Raw genomic sequence first — 12,643 nt, 5'->3', positions numbered from 1 at the left:
AAGCAGTTTTGCCTAGTGGAAAGAGCATGGGCCTGGGAATCAGAAGATCTGGGTTTTAATCCCAGCTCTGCTATTTATTAGATGACCTTGGGCAAGTCACTTAATTTCTCTGTGCCTCAGTTCCCTCATCTGCAAAATGGGGAGTCCATATCTGCTCTCTCTTCTACTTAGACAGTGAGCCCCTTAGAAAACTGATTATCTTGTATCTGGCCCAGTGCTTAGTGCTATGCTTGGCACATAGTAAGCAATAAGTAAGCATAGTAATATAGTAATACTATACTAATATTATAGTATATAGTAATAGATGTTATTACATAGTAGTGAGTATAGTAATAACAAAATTATTATTACTACCTGATGAAAATATGTCCTATTATTAGGGGGTTTCACTCTCACAAATCAAAATGTCAGTTCTGCCACTTGTCAGCTGTGTGACTCTGGGCAAGTCACTTAACTTCTCTGGACCTCAGTTCCCTCATCTGTAAAATGGGGATTAAGACCGTGAGCCTCACGTGGGACAACCTGATTACCCTGTATCTACCCCAGCGCTTAGAACGGTACTCTGCACATAGTAAGCCCTTAACAAATACAAAAAAAAATGCAGAGTTTGACTGGTTTATTGATTTTTCAATTTTTTTTTTATTGCTGATTGCTTTATTTCCTCCTTTTGTACACATGATTATGCCTAGTGTCAGGCTTCATCTCTGTGTGATGAACAGCCTTATCAAAAAAATCATATTTATTGAGCATTTCCTCTATTCAGAGTACTGTACCAAATGCTTGGGAGAGTAGAAAAGCAGTGACAGACAGTAACAAATTTCTGCCTTAGAGAAGCTTACAGTCTCACTGGGGAGACAAACAATAAAATAAATTACAGGTAGGAAGCAACAGAGTTTGAAGATATGTACGTAAGTGCTGTGGAAGAGAACAGATTAGGTGAGCTCCTAATTTTTTAGGAAATCATTTGAAAAAGAGGCCTTTCAAACTTGACCTTACATGTTAGGTTTTGTATGGGCCTAGACATACAATGACCCCTTTTCTTGGACAACAGGAAACCACTACACCCTCAAAAGTGTACATTCACCCATTTCAGTCACCCAGATTCTCGCCACAGTAGAAAGCCCTCCAGATACCTCTTTCTTGACTGATGAATGAGCTACTATTATTTCAGCCACCTCCCCTGGCCACCGGAAACCTTCATTTGCCTATCACAGAGCTCAGAATGGACTTAACATAGCAGTACATAACACTGTCATGACTACGTCAAAACAAATGGTCCATCTAATATGCTTTTTTGCCTTTTGTTTTTGGGGTTTTTTTAAGTGGTAGTTGTTCATTGCTTACTATGTATCAGGCTCTCAATTAAGCGCTGGAGTAGACGATAATCAGGTTGACACAGTCCATGTCTCACATGAGGATCCCGGTCTGATTTTACTTATCTGAGGCACAGTGAAGCTACCTGACTTACCCAGCATCACACACAGCAAAAAAGTGGGGATCTGGAATTAGAACCTAGATCCTCCATGACTCCATACAAGGTTCTAGCTCCTTCAGAGGCACAAGAGTTCCTGTTGGATCAGTGTGAAGTTTGTCTGCCTTGACATCCATGCTAAGGGATATGGATTTCTTTTTTAACACCCCTACCTTTCTACCTTTCTCTCTACTAGCCTATTATGAAGTTATTATTGAACAAGAACAAACCCATTTAAACCCTTATAAAACTTCTACATTTCTCTCTATTAGCGTATTACGAACTTATTATCGAACTTGAACAAATCCATTCAAACCCTTCTAAAAGCTATAGCTATTTTGGGCTGCACAAATTCTACTTGATTGATGAAGAAGTGCTTTCCTCTGTTCTACAGAAGCCTAACTACCACCTTTCTTATAATTACATCAAGTTCCCAAACTTAAATATTTAGGGAGAAAGGAACTTTGACTTTCATTTACCACCAGACTTGTCTCCTGCCATGTCATTTCACTGGACTTCTGAATGATGAAAGAAATACCATTTCTTGACCATAGGCACCTTGGAGGACATCGTGATAAGAAGGGAAAGGACATTTCTTTCTTAATCACTGCTTCTTGTAAGATAGGGTTGAATTCCAGCAAGAAAATGTCACTTCTAAAAACTATTCTCGGCAGGCGCAAATGATGCAGGCAATTTCCTCATCTGCCTCAAGGGGATATGGGACTGCCTGGATAATTTGTGCAAATTAATTATCATGTGCAGTGTGCTTTGCAAAGATGTTTTGCAAGGAAAAAAATTCATAATTACAGTATTTACTAATAATAACCATGAGAAATAGACTAGATTATATAAGTATTTATATAATCCTAGAAATCAATTTAGCTGTTCAATTAAAATTCAGTGATTCTGATGTCAATCAATTGATGGTATTTAATTCATTCATTCTATTGTATTTATTGAATGCTTACTGTGCGCAGAGCACTGTACTAAGCACTTGGGAGAATACAATAGAGTTGGTAGACACATACACTGCCCACAGTGAGCTTAAAGTCTTGAGAGAACTCAAGATTGACATTGTAGAAAGTCTTTAAACATCAACTCCAGTTAGGTGTACAAGGCCAGATAATTTCCTTAAGACTACTAACATTAGAATAAAATGTTTTACATATCTTGTTAATATTTTACCTTCAGGGAATTGTATGTAATATAATGAGGATAGAAGACTAAAATTCTGCCTTGTAAAATTCAAAGATATCAATTATAATTACATTTTAATTGATACTTTCACAGCCTCAAGTCAATTTTCAGGGAAAATGCACCAGCCAGAAATATCAAACATGAAAAAATACATTTACCAGCAATTATAATTAAATGTAACAAAATTAAAAATTAAATTGATAAAAGTTATTACCTCTTGGAGATTCAGTTTTAAGCAGGGCCTTCAGTAGGGATTTATCTATTTTGATGGTAGTAATTAATGCCTGACTACTTGTTTTGCTGTCTCCCCGTTTTAGACTGTGAGCCCGTTTTGGGACAGGGATTGTCTCTATCTGTTGCCAAACTGTACATTCCAAGCACTTAGTACAGTGCTCTGCACACAGTAAGCACTCAATAAATACAACTGAATGAATAGGGAAGGGACTGCTTTGGTTGGGAGGCACAGTGGTCCAAGATCAGGGGAGAAAAAGGCAAGAGAGGGAGAAGCAGAAAGAAATAAAAACACTCATTCTTTCTCCCTACCCTTAGCCCCTTCCAATGGTCTTTTGCCAAACAGACAACCTCAACAGTAGAGACCACCTCTCTCCATTAGCAGTCCGACTCTGCTCCGGGTTGGAGATGTCTCGGTGTCTAGTCCTGGTCTTCTGTCATTCAGTAGGTAGCCGAGTTCCGTAAACCTCGTAGAACTGACTCTGGCCCCTAGGGCCACTGAAGACACTAAAGAACACAGGACAGAGAGATGCACCTGATGTCACACGTGTTATACCGTGTATGAGGCCTAATGTGACATCGTGCGTGCCATTTTGTAGAAGTACCAATTGACCCTAACCTCCTGGGGATCCCCGATCACTCCGCCTAAACTCCAGAGTCTTAGCGTGTTCCTCTCAAGTCTTTCTCAACACGGACCTCTCTGAACGTAGGCACTGTGTCCCAGCTGAGAAACTCTGTGGCTGGAGTTGCAGCACGGGGAGGCAGAGTGTTTACCATGAAAATACCAAACATTCTTGTATCTGTACCAGACAGTGGGCAGATCAGATGAAAACTGAGTTGTCCAGCAGAAAACTGGAAGACTGGCTACATCTCTGTGGTGCCACAGTGGGACTTCCAAGCTGCATTCAGGCTTCTGTCAGAGGCAGGGAGGCAAGAAATCGACTGTCTTGGCCTGTTTCCCCGCTGCTGCTCCTACTGTTGCCATCGACTGACTGTTCTGAGCCTACCAGGCCTAAAGGGAAACCCCTGTGTCTGTATTTTTGGACTCATGGTGGGGGTTTGTGGCCTAATGAAGCACGCGCTTAGCTACGGGCCAGGAAACCTATAATAATAACAATGGGGCATATACAAGATAACTAGACTGAAAACATTCCTCGTCCTATGCAAGATTCAAAGTCTTAGAAGGAAAGAGAACAGGTAGTCTATCCCCATTTTACAGGTAAGGAAATTGAAGGACAGAGATGTTAAGTTCCTCATCCATGGTCACACAGCAGTCAAGGGACAAAGGTCTCTCGGCAATCAGTCCTGTGCTTTTTCCCCCAGTGCACACTCCCTCTGGGTTTCTATTTTCAATTCTTCTGAGAATTTGTTTCCCAATAATTAATTAATTAATGTTGGTACTTGTTAAGCGCTTACTATGTCCAGAGCACTGTTCTAAGCACTGGGGTAGACACAGGGGAATCAGGTTGTCCCACGTGGGGCTCAGAGTCTTAATCCCCATTTTACAGATGAGGTAACCAAGGCACAGAGAAGTGAAGTGACTTGCCCACAGTCACACAGCTGACAAGTGGCAGAGCTGGGATACCCCAGCCTGCCACAGAACTCAGGGTCACCAGGCACCTCCACTTCCTCAAGAAGCATTTCTAGAGAGAATAGGAGAGTATATTATGCTCCCTATTTAGCCAGGGATTCAGTGATTGAATTAGATGCAAACCTTCTTCAATTAATGAATAATAACTATGGCATTTGTTAAACGCTTACTATGTGCCAGGCAGTGTTCTAAACCCTGGGGTTGATGCAAGGTAATTGGGTTGGACACAGTCCTTGTCCCATAAGGGCTCACAGTCTTTACCCTCGTTTTACAGATGAAGGAACTGAGGCATTGAGAAGTGAAGTGATTTGCCCAAGGTCACACAGCAGATAAGTGGTGGATTAGATTAGAAACCCATGACCTTCTGACACTTAGGCCCATGCTCTAACCACTAGGCCAAGCTGCTTCTAGGGAGGGATGGAAGGAGATGGCATTCTTTCTCTTGGAAGCCTCTTTGGAGTGGGCAGGCATCAGCAATAACAAGCCCAACCATTCTGACAGTCCATATATCATGATATTATATAAAGTCAACTAGAATAGTGATGACAAATGTCCTAAAAATGTGGATGTGAGCAATTTCCTTAGGATGGTATTCACTGTATGTAGAATCAGAAGTACTGTGCTTTCAAATTCAAGCTACTGAAGCATCAGAGATGTCTCTCAAGGCATGCTTTACCTGGGTCTCAACCAGTATTGTAAATACATAATACACATTTACATATGTATAATATATATATATATATATAAATAATACATATATATGGGTATATATAGATATATGTATATCCATATTATATATATAGAGAGAGAAAGATATACAGACCAGATAAAGAAAAAGATCCCTTAGGTTGCTTCTGCCATTCGAAAAGGTGCAGGGGTAGAAAACGCAGCCCATTATTTTCCTTGAACCATCAAATTAAATTATACAAGTGGGAGCATCTAACTGTCCTGCTTGCATTTACTCTGCAAATTAAACCTGTAAAGTTTCTTGCACCTCACTGCGTTTTTCCTTATATTGTTACATAAGAACTTCAGACCATTACAGAGCCTTAGGAACAAAGACCTGCAGGAAGCATGAAACCCTCCAGAGTGCTTTCTCCTACACAGACAATTTATTTTTGTAATGGAAGAGCTTTTTCTCTCTCTTTTTTTTGAATGGTATTTATTAAGTGCTTACTGTGTGTCAAGCACTGTTCTAAATGCTGAGGTAGATGCAAGTTAATCAGGTCCATCGCAATCTCTGGCCCATGCTGGGCTTACAGTTTATGTAGGAGGGAGAACAGGTACTTGCTCCCCCATTTTACAGTTGAGGAAACTTATACAGAGAGAATTTAAGTGACTTGAGCAAGGTCACACAGCATACAAGTGGCAGGGCCAGTATTAGAACTCAGATCCTCTGGTTCCCAACCCCATGCTTTATCCACTAGGCCACAGTGCTTCTCTTCTGCTGTTCTCTAAACTTTATGTTTACTCCCAACCATCCCTTCCTGGGTGAAAGCTAAAATGTCTCCATCCTTTTTCATTTTAAAAACCACAAAATGGCTTTTAAGCCCAATTCTAGCTCTAGATCGCTCTCAGATCCCAAACTGGAGCAGAATTCCAGGATCTGGGTCTCTTTTTTTTAAATCAGATCAACTGCCTTTGAAATGACTGACAAGCCAGTGGAGGGAGCTACTGTGGACTTCATCCTTGAACATTTTAGAGTCCACAAGAGATGGGTGTCAAAGCACCTTCAACCTCAAAGATTGAATATCCAGGTTCCTGGAGTCTTACCGCTGCTAAAGGCAGAACTAATTTCAACAGTAATTCCTCAAATTGAATTAATCAGTTAACACATTTTACAGCCCCTAGCTTGAGAGCCATTCTTGTAGCCCACAGTAGTTGAATTCAGAAACTACTAATTATTAAAGACAGCTCTGTGATTCTGACCATAAAAGTGAGATGAGGGAATTTTTTAGGCAGCACGTATATTCCTGCTCTGTCTTTCCTCTTATTCCTTAACACTCACCTTCACTTATGTATACATTCCTTTCCCCCTCCAGTCCCCACCCTCAACTTCTACATCTATCACGATTCAGGAGATATATTTAAAATGGAATGACTGTCTGGGCTGGTCCTACTCTCAGTTCCCCTCTCCCCTCAACATCCCCCCAGGTGGGTATAGTCTCGGGAATGACCTACCCTGTGCTGGCCTGGCTGGCTTTTAAAGGAGACACTAAAAAGCAGTGTGGCTTAGTGGACAGAGCACAGGCCTGGGAGTCAGAAGCTCATTGGTTCTTATCCCAGCTCCTCCACGTGTCTGCTGTGTGACCCAGGGCAAGTGACTTTACTTCTCTGTGCCTCAGTTAATTCTCATTTTACAGATGAGCTAAGACTGTGAGATCCATGTGGGACAGGGACTGTGTCCAACCTGATTAGCTTGAATCTATCCCAGCATATATTATTTTATTATATTATTATTTTATTTTGTTAATGAGGTGTACATCTCCTTGATTCTATTTATCATGATTAAGTTGTCTTGCTTTTTGTCAGTCTGTCTCCCCCGATTAGACTGTAAGCCTGTCAATGGGCAGGGATTGACTATCTGTTGCTGATTCCAAGCGCTTAGTACAGTGCTCTGCACATAGTAAGCGCTGAATAAATACTATTGAATGTAGTACAGTGATTAGCACATAGTAAGCACTCAACAAATACCATACAAAAAAAGAGAGATGCTATTCTTTCAGACGCTCAGCCCAGGCCTGGGCAGCAGAGAGAAGCCTCTGTGTCCCGATGGCCGCAGATGAGCTGTGACATTGGAATCCCTACTGTCTCACCTTCCCACCCTGGATCCTATCAAAATCTGTCAGGGGGATGGAGGGGTTCCCAGATGAATGGAGACTGGGAACAGTTGCTGGGGGTTTTGCCAGCAGAGATAACCCAGGCTTCAGCGTGGCTCAGTGGAAAGAGTATGGGGCTTTGGAGTCAGGGCTCATGAGTTCGAATCCCAGCTCTGCCACTTGTCGGCTGTGTGACTGTGGGCAAGTCACTTAACTTCTCTGTGCCTCAGTTCCCTCATCTGTAAAATGGGGATTAAGACTGTGAGCCCCACGTGGGACAACCTGATTCCCCTATGTCTACCCCAGCGCTTAGAACAGTGCTCGGCACACAGTAAGCGCTTAACAAATACCAACATTATTATTTCTCACTTGCTCACTTCGGTTCCATCCCCATAGATGGGGGGAGCAAAGATCCTTGGCCTCAGTGAACAACTGAGAAAGGGAGAGGGAGAATCCAAACCCAGATCTACACAGATAGATATCAACATCAACCCACACAGAGTAGGGTCTGGATTCTGATGTGCCCTTTGACTTTCCCATTCTGTTCCCAGCAGGGGTTGGAGTGAGCAGGAGAGAAGCCCGGGTCCAAAAGCTCCTGCCAAAAAACCCAGACCACTGGGAACTGCTGCCAGTTCCAAGTCTTGCTTCTTCCCCTCAGTGTGGTTTCCACTTCCCTTGTGGTCCCTACAGTCAGAGAGTGGGGAAGACCACAGCTTTCCTCTCCACCTGGAGAAGGGGGAGGATCTCTCTGGTGAGCTAAGGTGGGGAAGGGGCCTCAACAGGGGCTGACCTATCCTTGCCTATAGGATCCTCCACCCTAAAGGTTCCCATTCCCCATATGCTTCATCTTTCCCTATGTGCCACAGCAGCATGGCCTAAAGGAAAGAGCACGTATTTGGGAGTCAGAGGACTTGGGTTCTAATTCTGGCTCCACCCTTTGCCTACTGTGTGACTTTGGGCAAATCATTTAACTTCTTTGTGCCTCAGTTTCCCCATTTTTTAAATGGGGATTAAATCCTGCCCTCTCTCCTACTTAAGTTGTGATCCCCGAGTGGGATATATACTGTGTGTCCAACCTGATTATCTTATAATAATAATAATAATGGCATTTATTAAGTGCTTACTCTGTGCAGAGCACTGTTCTAAGTGCTGGGGGGGGGTACAAGGTAATCAGGTCATCCCACATGAGGCTCACAGTCTTAATCCCCAAATTTACAGATGAGGGAACTGAGGCACAGAGAAGTTAAGTGGCTCAGCAGTTAAGGGAAGCAGCATGGCTCAGTGGAAAGAACCTGGGCTTCGGAGTCAGAGGTCATGGGTTCGACTCCCGGCTCTGCCATTTGTCAGTTGTGTGACCATGGGCAAGTCACTTCACTTCTCTGTGCCTCAGTTACCTCATCTGTAAAATGGGGATTAACTGTGAGCCTCACATGGGACAACCTGATTACCCTGTATCTACCCCAGCGCTTACAACAGTGCACATAGTAAGCGCTTAACAAATACCAACATTATTATTAAGTGACTTGCCCACAGTCACACAGCTGACAAGTTGAGGAGCCAGGATTAGAACTCATCACTTCTGACTCCCAAGCCTGTGCTCTTTCCACTGAGCCATGCAGCTTCTCCTGAGCCATGCTGCTTCTTAATGCTCTACCCCAATGCTTAGTACAGTGCCTGAGAAGCAGCGTGGCTTAGTGGATAGAGCATGGACCTGGGAGTCCGAAGAACCTGTGTTCTAATCTTGGCTCCACCACATATCTGCTGTGTGACCTTGGACAAGTCACTTAACTTCTCTGTACCTCAGTTACCTCATCTGTAAAATGGGGATGAGTGTGAACTCCATGTGGTACAGAGCCTATGTCCAACTTGATTGCCTTGTATCTACTCCAGTGCTTAGAACAACATTTGGCACATAAGAGCTTAATAAGTACCACAATCATTATTATCATATAGTAAGCACTTGACCAGCCCACATCAAAACAAAACAAAAAACAACAAAAAAACCTAGTGCTTTCTGTGTTAGATGAGCAAACCTGTTTACTCTTCCTGAATAGGACTCTTGCTTAGAGTCTTCTTTCTCTCAAAACCTGCCTCTGTGATCCGCTTCCAAATTAACCACAACTAGGAAGGAGAAGAAAGGTCAATTCTTCCAGGAAACCTTTCTCCTTAATGCACAGCTTTGTAAATATATGTTCCTGGAGTACTTTTTGTATTTTTTTTTTCCTATTTGGAGTCAAACCCATGACAAATCAACATTCCCACCAGGGAAGTCTCAGGACCAAAGCAGATAGAGGGAGTGGGATTTATTCCCATTAGGAAAATAATAGTGATGACACCATCATTTGCTAAGCGCTATGTGCCAGGTTCTGTACTAAGCGCTGGGGTGAACACAAGCAAATTGGGTTGGACATAGTCCCTGTCCCACTTGGGGCTCACAGTCTTGTTCCCCATTTTACAGATGAGGTAACAGGCACAGGGAAGTTGAGTGACTTGCCCAAGTCACACAGCAGACAAATGGAGGAGGCAGAATTAGAACCCATGACCTTCTGATTCCCAATTTCACTCTGGATCTCTCTTCAGTGATCACCAGCAGGGAGACTCAAGAAACACAGGAAAGGAGAATACCATAGGAAGAGGGTTGGGCAGACACAAAGAGAGAACTGCAAGGACTGGGAGGTGGTGGAAAAGATTATGAAAACCATCCTTGGGCCAGATCAGTGGTCCAATCAGTCCAGCATCTGGCTCGACTGGTGACAAAGTATGCTTGGAGGACTGTGTGACAGGGGTCTATCCTAACAAATTTCGACCTTCATAGATAGGAACAAACCATCCAACACCATTACTTTCCCTCTTGCAATTGATTATGGACCTCTCTTTCTACTCTGGAGAGATTCGTCTGAAGTTTATACAAAAGGACCACTGGTGAACATAGAGCAGTTATGAATCTTTCTTGAAGCTGGCACCATTAGTGAATAGAGAAACCAGTATTTACTTTTCTCGGAGTTACGGCTGAGTTTGACTCAACATGTGAAGAGAAAGAATGGTCATTTTAAAATTGCCAGTTTGAAGGGGTTCAATTTACAAGATGAAGTTTTAAGGTGGCAAAGACTGCAGTCTTATAAATAGCTCAAGGATCTCAGATAATTTATTCATAATAATACAGTTAAGACAACTGGAAACTTTTTCTTTTTTTGTTTTACTTTAATATTTTAGATTGTAAGCACACTGTGGACAAGGAATGTGTTTTTGTTATACTGTACTCTCTCAAATGCTTAATACAGTGCTCTGTACACAGTAAGAGCTCAATAAATACCACTGAATGAATGCATAATGTTTCTCTATGGCATAAGTGCTCAAAATACACTTGATTCTATAATCAGAGGATAATGAGGTGACAAGATAAAGCTTGGATATCATTTGACCAATTTGCTAATCATTAGTGGTCAAGCAACAATAATGATAACAACAACAATTGTTGTATAGTTAAGTGCTAACCATGTACTAAGCACTGTACTAAGCTCTGAGGTAGGTACAAGATATTCAGGTAGGGCACAGTCTCTGTCCCATATGGGGCTCATACTCTAAAGGGGGGTGGGTATTAAATGCCCAATTCACAAATAAGGAAATTGAGGCCCAGAGAAGCTAACTGACTTGACCAGAGTCATAGAGCAGACAAGTGGTCTGACTCCCAGGTATATGCTCTTTTCACTACACCGTGCTGCTTTTCCATAAATTAAATTACATTTTATTTTATTACTATGAAAAAATGTGAGATCCAAAATGTTATTGCATTTTTTAAACCAAAACAAAAGTGAAGGGCTCCAGGCCTTCAAGATGTGAAAAAAAAACACCCATGAGACTGTCATGGAACCTTGATTTGAATCATTATTATTCCCTGAAAAAAAATTAATGAGATTTAGCTCTTCTTCTCTTTGTCATGGCAACAGGATGAATCCCAGGATGGCCTAGTTGGAATCTTCCCAGAGCAATTTTCCCCTTTGATTAGAGCAAAGTTCAGTTCGATTTCAATAAGGTCCTAGATTGGAAACTCTCTATTGGTTCGGGAAAACAATCCTAAAGCCTTGTACTGGTACCCATTGATAACTAGACTTCTCTCCCCAATGGTCATTAGCCCTGTCCACTGGACACTCTCTGGGTTTGTTTCCTTGACCTCTGACATGAAAACAGGTGCGCTACTTCAACATCTTCCCTTGAAAATACTTCCTCCTGAGGGAGAGGAAAGAAAAATCTATCTCCTTTGATACAATATTTGGTACCCTATTTATTTGCATAATTGTCTCTTTGTGCATAATTTTGCTCACATTCAAACAGAGTTGAAGCTATTACTGGGGTCTTGTGAAGAATTAAGTCTAGCAATAAGGTGGGCAGGAGAAAAAGGAGAAGAAAAAAGAAGGAAGAAAAAGCTGAGGGCATTTGAGATGTGTGTCTTCTATTACATTCTCTCAAGTGTTCACATACAATAGGCACTCAATGAATTAACGTCTCTTTCTTCCTCCCTCCAAGGACACTTGTTTCAAATAAATTTCCCAGCTCTGACTCTTGTCCTCTTCTTACCCTGGCAGGAATCACTATTACTGCTTACAATTACATGATTTTTTTAAAAAAGTGGAGGAAATTAATATATGCACCAGAGAAACAGTGTGGCTTAATGGGCAGGGAGTGTGTCTGTTATATTGTTATATGTACTATCCCAAGCACTTAGTATAGAGCTCTGCATTTATTCAGTCATATTCATTGAGTGCTTACTGTGTGCAGAGCACTGTAGTAAGTGCTTGGGAAAGTACAAAACAACAATAAAGAGTGAGATTTTCTACCCACAAAGAGCTCACAGTCTAGAGTGGGGGAAACTGACATCAATGCAAATAAATAAAAATAGAGCTATGTTCATAAGTGCTCTGGGGCTGGGAAAGGGGAAAAGCAAAGGAAAAGCACACAAGTAAGCACTTAATATGACTGATTGAAAAGAGCATGGGCCTGGGAATCAGAGGATTAGAGGGTTCTAATCCTGACTCTGCCACTTGATTGCTATGTGACCATGGGGAAGTCACAACTTCTCTGTGCCTTAGCTTTCCAGTCTGTGAAGAAGGGATTTGATATCTGTTCTCCCTCACCTTACAAGTAGGAGGCTGAGGTGGGACAGGAGCTGTATTCCAACATGACTATTTTACATCTAGAACAGGATCAAAGTGATTGTTTTCACCTGAGCAATACCCACAGGTAACACACATTCACGCATGCCCTCTCCCACTTTTTTTGCTGATGTTTGGGGGACAGGCCAAATAGAAGAAGAAGATGTGGACCACCCCCAGCTCC

The 12,643-nt window shown here is 42.1% G+C and overlaps 1 protein-coding gene across 1 annotated transcript in view; it reads right to left on the bottom strand.

Moving 5' to 3' along the window:
• NECAB1 (N-terminal EF-hand calcium binding protein 1) overlaps window positions 1-12,643 on the bottom strand; it is a 155,839-nt gene that overhangs the window by 48,310 nt on the left and 94,886 nt on the right. The gene's annotated exons all lie outside the window — the stretch shown is intronic.

This window comes from Ornithorhynchus anatinus, chromosome 4 (assembly GCF_004115215.2).
Source record: "Ornithorhynchus anatinus isolate Pmale09 chromosome 4, mOrnAna1.pri.v4, whole genome shotgun sequence".
NCBI classification, from domain to species: domain Eukaryota; kingdom Metazoa; phylum Chordata; class Mammalia; order Monotremata; family Ornithorhynchidae; genus Ornithorhynchus; species Ornithorhynchus anatinus.
This window is presented reverse-complemented; position numbering and strand designations above follow the sequence as displayed.